This window comes from Acinonyx jubatus, chromosome A2 (genome assembly GCF_027475565.1).
Source record: "Acinonyx jubatus isolate Ajub_Pintada_27869175 chromosome A2, VMU_Ajub_asm_v1.0, whole genome shotgun sequence".
Taxonomy (NCBI): Eukaryota; Metazoa; Chordata; class Mammalia; order Carnivora; family Felidae; genus Acinonyx; species Acinonyx jubatus.
In genome coordinates, this window is record NC_069383.1 from 112,879,052 (window position 1) to 112,893,174 (window position 14,123).

At 43.7% G+C, this 14,123-nt stretch overlaps 1 long non-coding RNA gene across 1 annotated transcript; it reads right to left on the reverse strand.

Annotated features, from left to right (window-relative positions):
• Positions 1-460: 460 nt before the first annotated feature.
• LOC113594648 (uncharacterized) lies at positions 461-9,082 on the reverse strand. The gene is made up of 2 exons (XR_008297006.1): positions 8,492-9,082; positions 461-5,743 (listed from the first exon to the last, which is right to left on the reverse strand). It is a non-coding gene; the product is annotated as an uncharacterized LOC113594648 (long non-coding RNA).
• Positions 9,083-14,123: the final 5,041 nt, after the last annotated feature.

Sequence of the window (14,123 nt, forward strand, 5' to 3'; positions counted from 1 at the left end):
GTACACAAAGCCATGAACATCAGGAGGCACGGTTCATTAGGGCCCATGCTTGGAAACTAGCCACCTTAGTCTACTATCTGGTCCCCAAGTTCCCTCTAGCATGCAAAATAAAATCCCCCCCTTCCCATAATCCCCAATTTCTTATCCATTATAGCCTCAGGCTCAGGCCTGAAGTCTAGTTTTTCAACAACTAAATCTCACCCAGTTGTTGAGGAGGCACTTGGGCATGGTTTCTCTTGATCTGAAGTCCTGTGGACTGAAGGGAGAAGTTATCTGCCCCCACATACTCAACTTATAATGAGACAGGAGCTGAGCATCACAATATACACTCCCATTCAAAAAGGGGAAACACAGAGGACCCATGGGTCCATCGCAATCATGAAATTCCTCCAAGTACAGTTCCCTTTGCTCCAGGGGTAGGAAATGTATGTTGACTAAAACTGAGGTCAGCTTGCTGGGATTGGTTCTATAGGCACATCTTATTTTATTGCACTTAGAAGATATTGCCTTTTTTACAAATTGAAGGTTCCAGACTTGACTGGAAGAAGTCACTGCAGCTGTGGTGGAAACAGCAGGAGAACCAGAATTAGAAGTGGAGCCTGAAGATATGATGGAATTGCTGGAATCTCATGATCACACTTGAACAGATGAGGAGTTGCTTCTTATGGATGAGCAAAGAAAGTAGTTTCTTGGTGGAGATGCTGTGAAGACTGTTGAAATGACAACCAAGTATTTAGAATATTACATAAAGCTTAGTTGATACAGCAGTGGCAGGGTTTGAGAGGATTGACCCCAACTTTAAAAGAAGTTCTGCTGTGGGGAGAAACTATCAAACAGCATCGCATGCTACAGAGAAATGGTTCGTGAAGGAAGAGTCCATCAATGTTACAAATTTTATTGTCTTATTTTTAGAAATTGCCACAGCTACCCAGCCTTCAGCAACCACCACCCTGATCAGTAAGTGGCCATCATCATGGAGGCAAAACCCTCCACCAGCAAAAAGATTACGACTTGCTGAAAGCTCAGATGATGGCTAGCATTTCTTAGCAATAAAGCATTTTTTAAAGTTTATTTATTTTTGAGACAGAGAGAGAGAGAGAGAGAGAGAGAGATCATGAGTAGAAGAGGCACAGAGAGAGACACAGAATCCAAAGCAGGCTTCAGGCTCTGAGCTGTCAGAGCCTGATTCAGGGCTTGAACTCTTGAACTGTGAGACACGACCAGAGCCAAAGTTGAACTGATTTAGCCACCCAGTCACCAACTCCCCTTTTTTTCTAAGCAACAAAGCATTTTTTAATTAATATACATTTTTTAGACATGTTATTGCACACTTAAAACCACAGTATTGTATAAACATAACTTTTATATGCACTGGGAAACCAAAAAATGCACTCGACTCGTGTTATTGAGATATTCACTCTACTACAGTGGTCTGGAACAGAACCCACCATATCTCCCAGGTATGCCTGTGTTTGGCTCTTGGCTCCACATCAGAGTCATCCTTCTTTTCCATAAGAAACACCCCACCTTTGCCTGTTTTCTGCTCTTAGGAAGCTGGGTCACAAAGGCTACTTTTCTGTCTTATACTGTCTCTGTTCTTTTCAGTCCAAGTTAGTAAAATAAAAATTGTGAGTTTCCTGTGTATCAAATTATCTACTCCATTAGACAAAAGCCAGACTTCTATTTCTTCTTGAAATAGTGCTTTTCTACTTTGGGCCATATGCAAGCTGCTAGGGGACAACTCCTTCAGAGATTGTCAGAAGCCTTTCATCTAGCTGAGAGGATCTACCTGATATACCCTTAAATCCATCTGAAGCCTCAACATAGGGTTTTATAGCTGCATCCTTGTTCTAACTTTGACCCTGAGGCCACATTTACCGTCAACACCCTAGATTTGATTCTTGCCCCCAGATTCCTTCCCTCCCTTTTGGTTTTTATTTTCTTTGAGAATCTTTTTTTTAAAGCTTATTTATTTATTTTTTAGTAATCTCTACACCCAATGCGGGGCTCAAACTCACAACCCCGATATCAAGAGTCGCATACTCTACCAACTGAACCAGCCAGGTGCCCCTCCTTGAGAATCTTTATTGGGCTGCATGGGGTGGGAATGAGAAACAGTTTTATTTTCCAGCCCAGCAAGCTGGAGGTTAGAAACTTTTCCTTTAGAGTCACTTGAATACCAAATAGTTCTTTCTTTAGTTCATCTCTCTCTCTCCACACCTCAGCTAAAATGAACCATTGGCTCTTTCAACATTTTGCCTTGGAATCTTCTTAGCCAAATCAACAAGTTCATGAACTAAATTTTCTATTTTCCACATTACAAGGAACAGCTTAACTAGATTGTTCTGTCAGTACTTAACTTATGTTTCCTTTCCTCAGCCTTTTATAATAATCTCCTCACAGCCCTTCCAGATTCCAATAACAACCTCATCAAGACCCTTTGAGCCTCTGCCCACTGCCCTGTCCTGAAGCCAACGTCCCATGCTTTTGGTGGTGTTTGTTGGAACCCACCACTTCTCGTTTTGGCTAAAGCTTAAAACAAAAACCATCTATGATCCTTCATGATTCCATGGGTTGACTGGGCTCGGCTCCACACGACGTTGGCCAGGGCCATGGTCATACAGGATCTCAGCTGGGCTGGAATTTCCAAGATGGCTCACCCTCATGGCTGCGCCTTATGGGGACAGCTTGAAGGCTGGACTCAGCTGGGTACTGGGACACTGGGCCTCTCTCTTTTCATGTCTCTCTCTTTCTACTTGCCTTCTCCATGTGGTCTGTCCTGGTGTTATCTTCAACAGGGCAGGAAGACCTGGGACAAGTTTCATAAGTTCTCTGCTCCTCGCTATGTGTATTCCTCACCTGTCCCTGTTCTCCTCAGGAAGGCTCTGACTCAGTATCCTTCTGACAGAGCAGATGTCTTGTCTGAGCCACCATTAACTGGCCCCTTGGGATTGTTCTGTCTTGTGCTGAACCTGCTGGGGACTTGACATATATTTTTTGCCTTTAAGCCTCAAGGCAATCCCTGTTAGGCAGGCGTGCTTCCTCATTTTATAAATCAGAAATGTTCTGTGACTTGCCCACGATCATAGGGCTAGGTAAGGAGCAGAGCTGAACTGGAATCCAGCTCCATCTAACTTCACAGTCTCTATCCTCTTCAGGTCACTGCCTACATGTTCAGGGTCAGTCAGGGAGCCTCAGGACTCGGTCACTGTTGGTTGAGGAGCTTCTGGATTTTTTAGGTACGATGTACACGTGGTGAAGTACACAAAGAGCACTAACCTTCTGCATACAGCTCAGTGATCTCTACATATGTACATGCCCATGCAACAACTATCAAGATCAAGGTATGTATATAACACCTCTGGCACCTTAACAAGCTCCCTCATGCCTCTTCCCAGTCTATACTCTGCTGGCTTCTATGATCATCAATTAGTTATGCATGTTTTTGAACCTCAGAGAAATGGAATCAATCATAGAGTATGGGCTCTTTTGTCTGGCTTCTTTTACTCAACATAGTATCAGCGAGATTTGTTCTTGGTAGGCAGGTAACCCTAGGTCCCTTCACTGCTGTGTGCTGTTCCATCATATGGACAGCAGGTATCCTGTGGATGGATATTTGGGTTGTCTCCAGTGTGGAAATATTACGAATAAAGCTGTTATGAACATCCATGTACATATTTTCGCAAGGACTTAAGCACTCCTTTGCGGAATACAGATAGGAATAGAACAGGTGTTTCATAGGGTGGGTATAAGCTTAACCTTATAGAAAATGCCGGTTTTCTAAAGTGGTTGCTCCATTTTATACTGCCACTAAACATGTATGAATGAGCACTCCAGTTAGCAGATTGAGATATAATTCATCTACCCTAAAATTCACCCTTTTAAGGAGTACAGTTCAGTAGTTTTAGTATACTCCCAGAGTGGTATGACCATCCCCGCTAATTCTACAACATCTGGTCACCCCAAAAGAAGCCCCATATTCATTAGCAATTACTCCCCATTCCTCCCTTCTGCCTCCAGCACCCAGCCCACCCTCTGCACTGGCAAACACCAATCTCCTTCTTGTCTCTATGGATTTGCCTGTTCAGGATATTTCAAGTTAAGAGAACCATACAGTCTGGCTTCTCTCCCTTCGCATAATGTTTTCAAGGTTCGTCCATTTGTGACATATGTCAGTACTTCATCCCTTTTCATTGCCAAATCATATTCTATTATATGGCAATATCACGTTCTGTTTATCCATTTATCAGTTATGGACATATGAGTTGTTTCCACATTATGGCTATTATAAACAATGCCGCAATGTAACTCTGTGTGCAAGTCTCCGTGGGGACATTTCTTTCCAATTCTCTTGTGTATGCTCCTAGGAGAGAAATTACTAGATCCACTTGGGTCTTATAGATTCAGGGGAAAGGATCCCTGATGGACAAATTTCCAGCATGAAGACAGTCCACTCATACATCTGAGCCTCCATCGCCCACTCTGCAGAAGATGATTCACAGCTGGGAAGCACCCAGTCTTCTCATGACCAGTAGCAAAGTTAAAATCTAGATTTATCTCAGAGATAGTGTGTAGAGCAACCTTCTGGGGTTATAAAGGAAAACAGACCTGAAATCACAGTTCAGTATTCCTTAGTTATGTGAACTTGGGCAAGTTACTTAACTTCTCTGAGCCTCGATGTTCTTATCTGCATAATGGGCACCAATAATTTCTACTTTACAGATAGCATAGCTCCTAGCACTTGGGTGCTGACCAGCAAGAGAAGCATGGATCCAGTAAGCTCTAGTTTCCAGTAAGTTCTATTGCCTTCCTTCAGTCAATTCTTCATGCGTCTGAAAAATGTGCTACTCAGAGCAAAAAATAACTTGCGGCAGGAGCACGGGCTCTCTACTCTGCTTACATTAAAATCACAAAGAGAATTTAAAAAAAAAACATACCAGTTCCCATATTCTAGCTCCAGAAGTTCTGATTTAATTCACCTGAGTTAGTGAGAGGGCACCTGTTTTTCACTGAAGCTCCCAGGTGATTCTAAGGTGTGGCCAGGGCTGAGACTTACTGTGCTAAGTAGTGAATTAAATGTGATTGAGAGGCCATAAGGAGGTTATAGTGGCCAACCATCTGGATTGCCCAGGACTGCCCAAGCTTAGCACTACAATTTCTGTGTCCTTAGAAACCTCTCGATTCTGGGCAAACTGGTGTATTTTGCCACCTATCAGGAAGAAGATAGACAAATGTGGATGTGTGGTCTGGTATTTAGGATCCTTTTAAGTTTCAGGTTTAAAGCCAAAACTCTTGAATTTAGAGCATAAAGACCAGAAGACTGCTTACTACACCCCAGCTCATTTGGGGCATCGCAGCACAGAGTTGGAAATGCACAGGGAAGCTACCAGCTCTGCAGCCCCACCACAAGCAGTGGGGAGGAGACAAAGGTCAGGAGGGAAGGGACTCGTTATGGCAGGACTTTCCAAACTTTAGCGTGCACGAGAATCATCAGAGAGTCCTGTAAAACGTAGCTCGTGACCCAGCAAGTCTGCGGCCAGCTTGTGAGTATGCTCTTCTAACAGGCTCCCAGGTGACTCCAATGCTGGTAGTCCAGGGACCACACTTGGAGTAACGAGGGTTCCAGGGACAATTTTGGGAGTACAAACTTTGGATGTAAGATGCAACTTCTCTCTCTTACAATCCACATGACTTTGGAGAAATCTCTTCTTTCATTTTCTTCCTTCTTCTTGCAATTTATCAGCTATAAAATGGGGATAAAAATATCGACACTTCAGGAAACACCCAGAAGTTCCACAGTATTTAGAAAGTGGGTTGTTGGGGCACCTGGGTGGCTCAGTCAGTTGAGTGTCCGACTTCGGCTCAGGTCATGGTCTTGTGAGTTCCAGCCCCGAGTGGGGCTCTGTGCTGATGGCTCAGAGCCTGGAGCCTGCTTCAGATTCTGTGTCTGACTCTCTCTCTGCCCCTCCCCTGCTTGCACTCTGTCTTTCTCTATCAAAAATAAATAAACATTAAAAAATTTGTTTTAAAAACAAAAACAAAAAAAAGAAAGTGGGTTGTTATGAGGATCCCACGTGCCTTGCATATGTTAAGAGCTGACTGAATATTTGTTCCTTTCCATCCCCATCTCCACACAATTTTAGCCTCTCCTTATTGAAGAGCTCTGATCAGTTTCTTAAAGTGTATTTTTTTTTTAAGTCTGTTTATTTATTTTGAGAGAGACAGGCAGAGAGAGTAGGAAGAGAAAGAGAATCCCAAGCAGGCACTACACTGTCAGCATGGAGCCCAATGCAGGACTTGAACTCAGGAACCCATGAGATCATAACCTGAGCTGAAATGGAGAGCCAGATGCTTAACCGACTGAGCCACCCAGGTGCCCCTCTGATCAGTTTCTTAACACCACAGTTCTTTATGTAGCAGTGAGCATTGTATTGCCCAATGTAGAGTAGGCATTGAATTGCCCACTAAAAAACTATTGCTGAAATGTTGACAGATGCTGAGTAGAGGCAAGTGACTACAAATTAGTGCCAGAGTTGTGTGGCCAGCTGCACCTTTAATTTAACTATTTGTGTGCCACACAAAGAAAACCCTCTTTTCTTTTAGATATGATGTTGGTAGTCAACAGTTTTTATTTCAAAGAGAGAGAGAGGGGTGCCTGGGTGGCTCAGTCAGTTAAGCCTCCGACCTCAGCTCAGGTCATGATCTCGTGGTTCGTGGGTTCGAGCCCCTCATCGGGCACTGTGCTGACAGCACAGAGCCTGGAGCCCGCTTTGAATTCTATGTCTCCCTCTCTCTCCGCCCCTCCCCCTCTTGCACTCTGTTTCTTTCTCTGTCAAAAATAAATAAACATTAAAGAAAGAGAAAGACCATGGAAGACAGTTTTTTTAAAATTTTTTTTAATGTTTATTTATTTTTGAGACAGAGACAGAGCATGAATGGGGGAGGGGCAGATAGAGAGGGAGACACAGAATCGGAAGCAGGCTCCAGGCTCTGAGCCATCAGCCCAGAGCCCGACGCAGGGCTCGAACTCATGGACCTCGAGATCATGACCTGAGCTGAAATCGGATGCTTAACTGACTGAGCCACCCAGGCACCCAGGAAGACATTTTTTTAAATTAGCTGTCTCAGAACGCTGAGGTTGGAGGAACTGAGAGGAAGTACTAGACTCCTAGATGGCCCTAGAAGCACTGGTTTTGGAATCAGAAATTTCTGAGTTTGAATCTGGTTGCATTGGTCGCTATGGTGTATGAACCTGAGCAAATCACCACCCCTCACTGGGCCTCAGTTACCTCATCTGTAAAATGGAGAGAATGATCCCTACCTGGTTGCTAGTGCCCCCTCCCTGCAAAAACATGCATCTGTGACTCCTGCCCACCTCTCAACACTCTGATGCTGGGTGTCAAGGTTCCTCTGGGGAGCTAGTTGGGCCACTGGAGCAGGAGGTCCCTGGGAGTGAGGCTTCAGGCTGGCAGCCTGGGGCCAAAAGGCTCTGCATCTTTTTTTTTTTTTTTTAATGTTTATTTATTTATTTCAAGAGAGAGAGAGGATCCCAAGCAGGCTACGCACTGTCAGTGCAGAGCCCGACATGGGGCTCGATCTCATGGATGATAAGATTGTGCATGACCTGAGCTGAAACCAAGAGTCGGATGCTTAACTGCTTAACCAGCTGAGCCACCTGGGTACCTGGGGCTCTGCATCTTATGTTGTTCAATTTGAGCCAACATTAAACCTTCAGGGACTTCAAATAACATTGTAGAGTTACATCTCCTGTGGAAAATGTGTTGGACCTAAAAACACTGCTGCCCCTTCCAGCCACAATTTTATGCTCTCCACTTTGCTACAGCCCTTATCCTTCGGAGCACTGACACTCTGGCTTCTCTACTGCCTCCCCACACCCACTGGGCCCCTGTGGGCCTTTGTCTTTGCATGCCCTTGACTTTCCTCTACAGGCTGAGGTATCAGGGGGTGGCAGGCCCTCAGGCAGTCCTTACTGTGAGCCAGATATTGCCAAGAGTACTTTTTACACATTAATCCTCATGCCCCTGTTCTGAGGTAGATGCCATTATTAGCCTCCATTCCCAGAGTAAGGAAACAGAGGCGCAGAGATGCTAAATGAGCTACCCAAGGTCACACAGCTAGAAGTGGCCGGTGCTAGGATTTACATTCAGAAGGCCGGGCTCCCAAGTGTGTGTGTTAACCACTGCCTTGCACTGTCCGCCAGGATGGTTCAGTGCTTGCTCCTACTTTTTCTCAAACTAACATTTCTTTTTCCGCTAATAAAAAAATATATATGCTCATAAAAAATATACAGGAAGCTTTAAAGAAACAAGTGAAGAAAAAGCGTCACATTTTCACTCCCCATCCCTCCCCAGATGTAGCATTTTGAGGTCATCTCTGCAGAGGGACACAAAGATAAGTTATTTTAAAAAAATGGGATAGTAGCCCCACAAACCAAAAACATACAAAGGTGAAAGAATGATCCGGAACTCACATTTAGGACCCATTCAGCCTCGGTTCAGCTGTCCCAGCTCATCCTCTGCCTGTGTGACCCCTGGGCCGTTCATCTAAGTTTCGGATTTCCTTCGGCAAAATGGGGCTGATGATAGTCTGAGCTCACAGAACAGACCTTAACATCCAATGATGGTGCATGAGAAATACTTAGCATGGCTCTTGGCATCCAGAGAACGCTTAAAAAAAAAAAAAAAAAGCTTCGATTATGGTTATTCATGGCTTATGTATGCTCCTTAGGTCAGTAAGCCTCCAGCCCAAGCAAGATCCGGATTCTGGACACGGAGAGAAGCAAAGTGTGAAGGCTGCACACAGTCTGAGGGCTGAGGTGAGGCATCCAGCAGAAAGCCTGTGGTCAGGATCCGGAGGTCCAGGAGCAGTTTAGAAAGTGAGGTGCATGGGGTGGGAGGGGAGGGTGTGCAAGATACAGATTATGTAGGGGAGTGGGGGTGAGGGCTGGAGATGCTCGGAGGGTAAAAGCCAAAAAGAGCAGGCCCTCTGATGGGGAGGATACTCTCTACTGAGTGTACTCATTCTCCCGAGTCTGGAATAATCACCCAGCGCTGAAACTCCCCAGCAGCCTCCTCCCTCCAAGTAAATAGGTGTTGCTATTCCAAGCAAGGCCTGTGATAAAAATACTTGCTTTGCTTTGGAGAGATTTTTTTTTTTTTTTTTTTTTTTAAGCCATGAAAATAACAGGGCAGTAGGCTGTCTATTTTAGGTTGGGGCCTTTGGCTCACTTTCAAAGTCACAGCCCAAATGAGATCTATTTAGAAACAGGTCAGTGCACACACTCTGCACGCGTTGATTGTCCGGTAGAACCAGCCTGGATGGATGCACCTAAGAGACTCTGGGGCCTGTACCCGAAGGGCAGAGTTGGAGGGAACTGGATTGCGGGCCATTGTTTACGCCCGAACGTGACAGCGAACCCTGGCGTCTCCCCAGACGCGGGAGAGGGGGAGTGGGGGGGATTGGGCAGAGTCCTCCCCACGCCCCCGAGTTCTCAGGAGGCGGGGCCACCAGCCAGCCAGCCTCTCTCTCCACTTCTAGAATGCTGGGTCAGGGTGGGGCTGGGGTATGGGAATGCTCTCCACCTTCTCTATAAATCTTCGGGACACGCAGCGGCCTTGGAGCCAAGCAGGCGCTCCGGTTGGTTGGGGCTCGCCATGTGGAACCGGGCTGAAAATTTTCCATCCTCTGTAGACCAAAAGGGTGCCTTGGGCGACGGAGAAAGACGCTCTGGAGAGGATGGCCTGAGATGGAGTGGAAAGAACCTGAGCAGATTGAAGTTTGAACGTTGGTTCTGGCACTGACTAGCTGTGTGACTTTGGGGACGTAACTTCACCTCTCTGATCCCTTGCTTTTTATTAGTGAAATGGAGGTAATAAAGCAAACCTTACAAGACGGTTGTGAGGATTAAAGAAGAGAATGTATTTTAAAGCATCTAGTACATATAGAGTGGCCATCAAGTCTGGAAACAGGAATTTTCAGAATAGATGGTTTATTGGTAATACATAACAAAATTCTGTACATTTCCAGACTTTAGAGTCACTTTGTGGTAATATTAATTTCTAGCATTGATATGGTACTTATGTGCTAGGCACTGTTGTAAATGCTTTACATGTGTCAACTCATTAATTCTTCTTAATAACCTAGGAAGTAGGCACTACATCATTTACATTTTACAGATGAGGAAACTGAGGTTCAACAGTCAAATGACTTATCCAAGGACACACAGCTAGCAAGCGGCAGAACCAAGAATCATACCTGGGCGATTAACCGTTGCACCACAGTTAACCATTATGCTATACTGGCTTTTTCTAATACAGTAGATGTCTTGACACTCAGATAATGCCAATAGGTGAAAATAATGTAATGACAACAACAATTATGGGTCCCAGAGTAAAGCATTGCAAAAAATCTTAAGAAGTCACCCAGTAATTGTGGTCTTAACCTTCTGCCTTTCCAGTCAAAAATATACCAAAAATAATTGGGAGGTAGTTACCAAATGAATTTTGACTTTGCCCAATCTGAGAGGTGAGAAGTGGTCTCTCAAAGCCATTTCTCTTATTATGATGGTGTCTATCTTTCTATATGTTGGATTTATTTGCATGTGCCTTTCTGTGAACTGTCTGTACATATCCTCTGACCATTTTTCTGTTGGGTATTTAGTCTTTTCTTATTGATTTTTGGAGCTCCTTTTATATGAGAAAAACTAACTCCTTGTGAATTGAATTGCAAGTATTTTTCCCCTAGTGTGCCATGTGACCTTTGATTTTGCTTAAGGTATTTATTACCAGGCAGAAAGTTGACTTTTATGTGGTTGAATTTATTAACCTTCTCCTTTACAGCTTCTGGCATCTGTATCACGCTTAGAAATGCCCCTCCTATGCTGAAAAGAATTTTTTTTTTTTAACATTTAGACGTTTTCCTCTGGAACATCTATGGTTTCATTTATACTTAAGTCTTTTAGTCATTTGCGTTTCATTTTGGTGTTTTGGTATTTTCCTAGATGCTAGGAAAACAGTATTTTTGGCCCCATTCTTCTCCACGCCTGGCATTTCCGTGTTCAGCATGAGATCATTTCTGTCCAGTTCTCCTTGGTTCCAATTTTGATAGGAAAATTTGGCCTTAGCTTGGTGTCTATATTAGTTTCTAGGGTTGCCATAACAAAGTCCTACGAACTGGGTGGCTTAAACCATCAGACATTTATTCTCTCAAGGTTCTGGAGGCCAGAAATATGAATGAAATCAAGGTGTCGGCGGGCCTGTGCTCCCTCTGAGACTCTGGATGGGATCCTTCCTTGCCTTTCCCTTAGCTCCTGGCGGCAGCCAGCAAGACCTGGCGCTCCTTGGCTTGCAACCACACCACTCCAATCTCTGTAACTGGGGGGGTGGAGTATATCTGTGCATCTGTCTTCTACTCTTATAATAAGGACAACAATCATATTTGGCTAGTGCCCACCCAACTCCAGTACGACTTCATTTCTGCTTGGTCACATCTGCAAAGATTCTACTTCCAAAGAAGGCCACATTAGCAGGTGCTGGGGATGAGGACCTCCACATATTGGGCAGACCCAATTCAACCCGAGGCATTTGGCTCCTCAGAATTATCTACACTTGCAGAGATACAGCTTAGAAGTTGTATAGAATAAATCATAAAGAAAAGCATCAAAGTAAAGATGATAGACATCTGTAGCTTAAAAACCTCTCAAACTACCACAACAGTAATAACAATTATGAAGACAAAATCATTACAAATAAGTGAAACAGCTTCAAAATAAAAAGGTGAACAAAAGTCTAGGAACAAACATTTGCCATCAATATTTAAGAAGTTCATTTCTTCACTGGAGCACCTGGGTGGCTCAGTCAGTTAAGCATCCGACATCAGCTCAGGTCATGGTGAGTTGGAGCCCTGCACCGGGCTCTGTGCTGAAACTCAGAGCTTGGAGCCTGCTTCAGATTCTGTGTCTGCCTCTCTCTCTGCCCCTGCCCTGCTCCCACTCTGTTTCTCTTTCTGTCTCTCAAAAATAAATTTAATAATAATAATAATAATAATAATAATAAAGACGTTAATTTCTTCATCACAATGATGCACAAATATTGATAAGAAAAAATGCCAATACCCCAACAGTCAAAGGTCATGAAGAGATAAATCAAAAAACAGGGAACATAGATGTGGAAACATATCTGACTACATGACTAATCAAAGAGATACAACTTAAAGTAGTGATAAAGTACTTTTCTTTTTGTAATAACCAACAGAAAAATAATTATAATATTCTGTGTTGGCAAAGTGATAGGGGAACTGGCAATCTCACATATGGCTGGTGGCAGCACCCTTTTGGAAAACAAGCTGGCGATATAGATCAAGGGCCATAAAAATGTTCATTCCAGTTGGTCCAGTAGTTCCACTTCCAGGGCTCTATTCTAGGGAAATAATCTGAAGTGTGGAAGCTATTTGAAAAGGTGGAGCAGAAGGACTTGTATTAAATCCCTGCTTGATGCCAAGCGCTTTACGTATCTTATCTCAATTCTCTCAATAACCTTGTGAGGTCAGTATTTGCTCCATTTACAGATAAGGAAACCAAGGCTCTGTGAGGTTAGGCCCCTGTCCAAGGTCACATAGCTTTTAAGTGCCACAGCTGGGCTTTGGTCAGAATTCTTTTTTTTTTTTTTTCCTTAAGGTTTTATTTTTAAGTAATCTCTACACCCAACGTGGGGCTTGAACTCACGACCCAAGATCATGAGTGGAATACTCCACTAACTGAGCCAGCCATGCTCCCTTGATCTGAGGGATTTAAAAAAAGAAATTTTTTTTAATGTTTATTTATTTTTGAGAGAGAGGGAGAGACAGAATCCAAAGCAGGCTCCAGGCTCCAAGCTGTCAGCACAGAACTCAATGTGGGGCTTGAACTCATGAACTGTGAGACCATGACCTGAGCAGAAGTCAGACACTCAGCTGACTGAGCCACCCAGGTGCCCCTCCCTTGATCTGAGTTTTAAAGCCACTGGGCTCTCAGCTGCCCCTGGCTGGTTGGGAGGCAGAATACGTGGTCCCTCCTTCAGGCCAAAAGCAAGAGGCAGTGAGGTTGGCACCAAGTGTCTCTAAGATTTATCTAGGTTCCGAGGTTTTGTAAATCTTTTTATTGCCGTGAGGAAACCTCAGGAAGGATAAATACAGAAACGAGTAAAAATTATGCAGAAAATATTAGACACACTTCGTTTCCCCTATCAGCTTTGGGACTTTCAGCCAACATGGATCTTTGTTTTGGGGTATATTGACGTGTTCTTTTTTTTTTTTTTTAATTTTTTTAAATGTTTTTTTTATTTATTTTTGAGACAGAGAGAAACAGAGCATGAGCAGGGGAGGGGCAGAGAGAGAGGGAGACACAGAATCTGAAGCAGGCTCCAGGCTATGAGCTGTCAGCACAGAGCCCGACGCGGGGCTCAAACTCACAGACTGTGAGATCATGACCTGAGCTGAAGTCGGATGCTAACCGACTGAGCCACCCAGGTGCCCTGGCATGTTCTTAATTAAGATTACTTACTCTGTTTGCATGCCTATTTATTTATTTAACAAATATATTGTAATGATTGAACATATAGGTTCTACCTATGTGAATTCATTATAGTACTATTGCAAATTTTTCTCTTTGAAATTACATAAAAATAAGTAGTTATTAACAAAAAAAATAAGGGGGAAAAAACTTGTAAGAAAAGGAGGCACCTGGCTGGCTCAGTTGGTAGAATATATGACTCTTGATCTTGGGGTCTTGAATTTGAGCCCCACATTGGGCATAGAGTTTGCTTTGAAAAGACATTGAAAAAATAAGTAGGGGGTGGGGTTGCACTGCTTGAACTGCATCCAGAGCTCATCTGCTCTTAGCTTTGTGTCCTTGCCTCAGTTCCTTCATCTGTAAAATGGAATGGTAATGGTACCTATTTCACAGGATTGTTATGAGACTGAGATTCACTCTCATGATTTACTACTAAATGTCTTATGACATTATGCCTGGTATATAGTTAGTTCTCAAACACTGTTAGCTATTGTTACTATAAATTTCCTTTCTGTGTTAAGCAACTTGCTTTGGAGTCGCTTGCCTTCTCAAATTG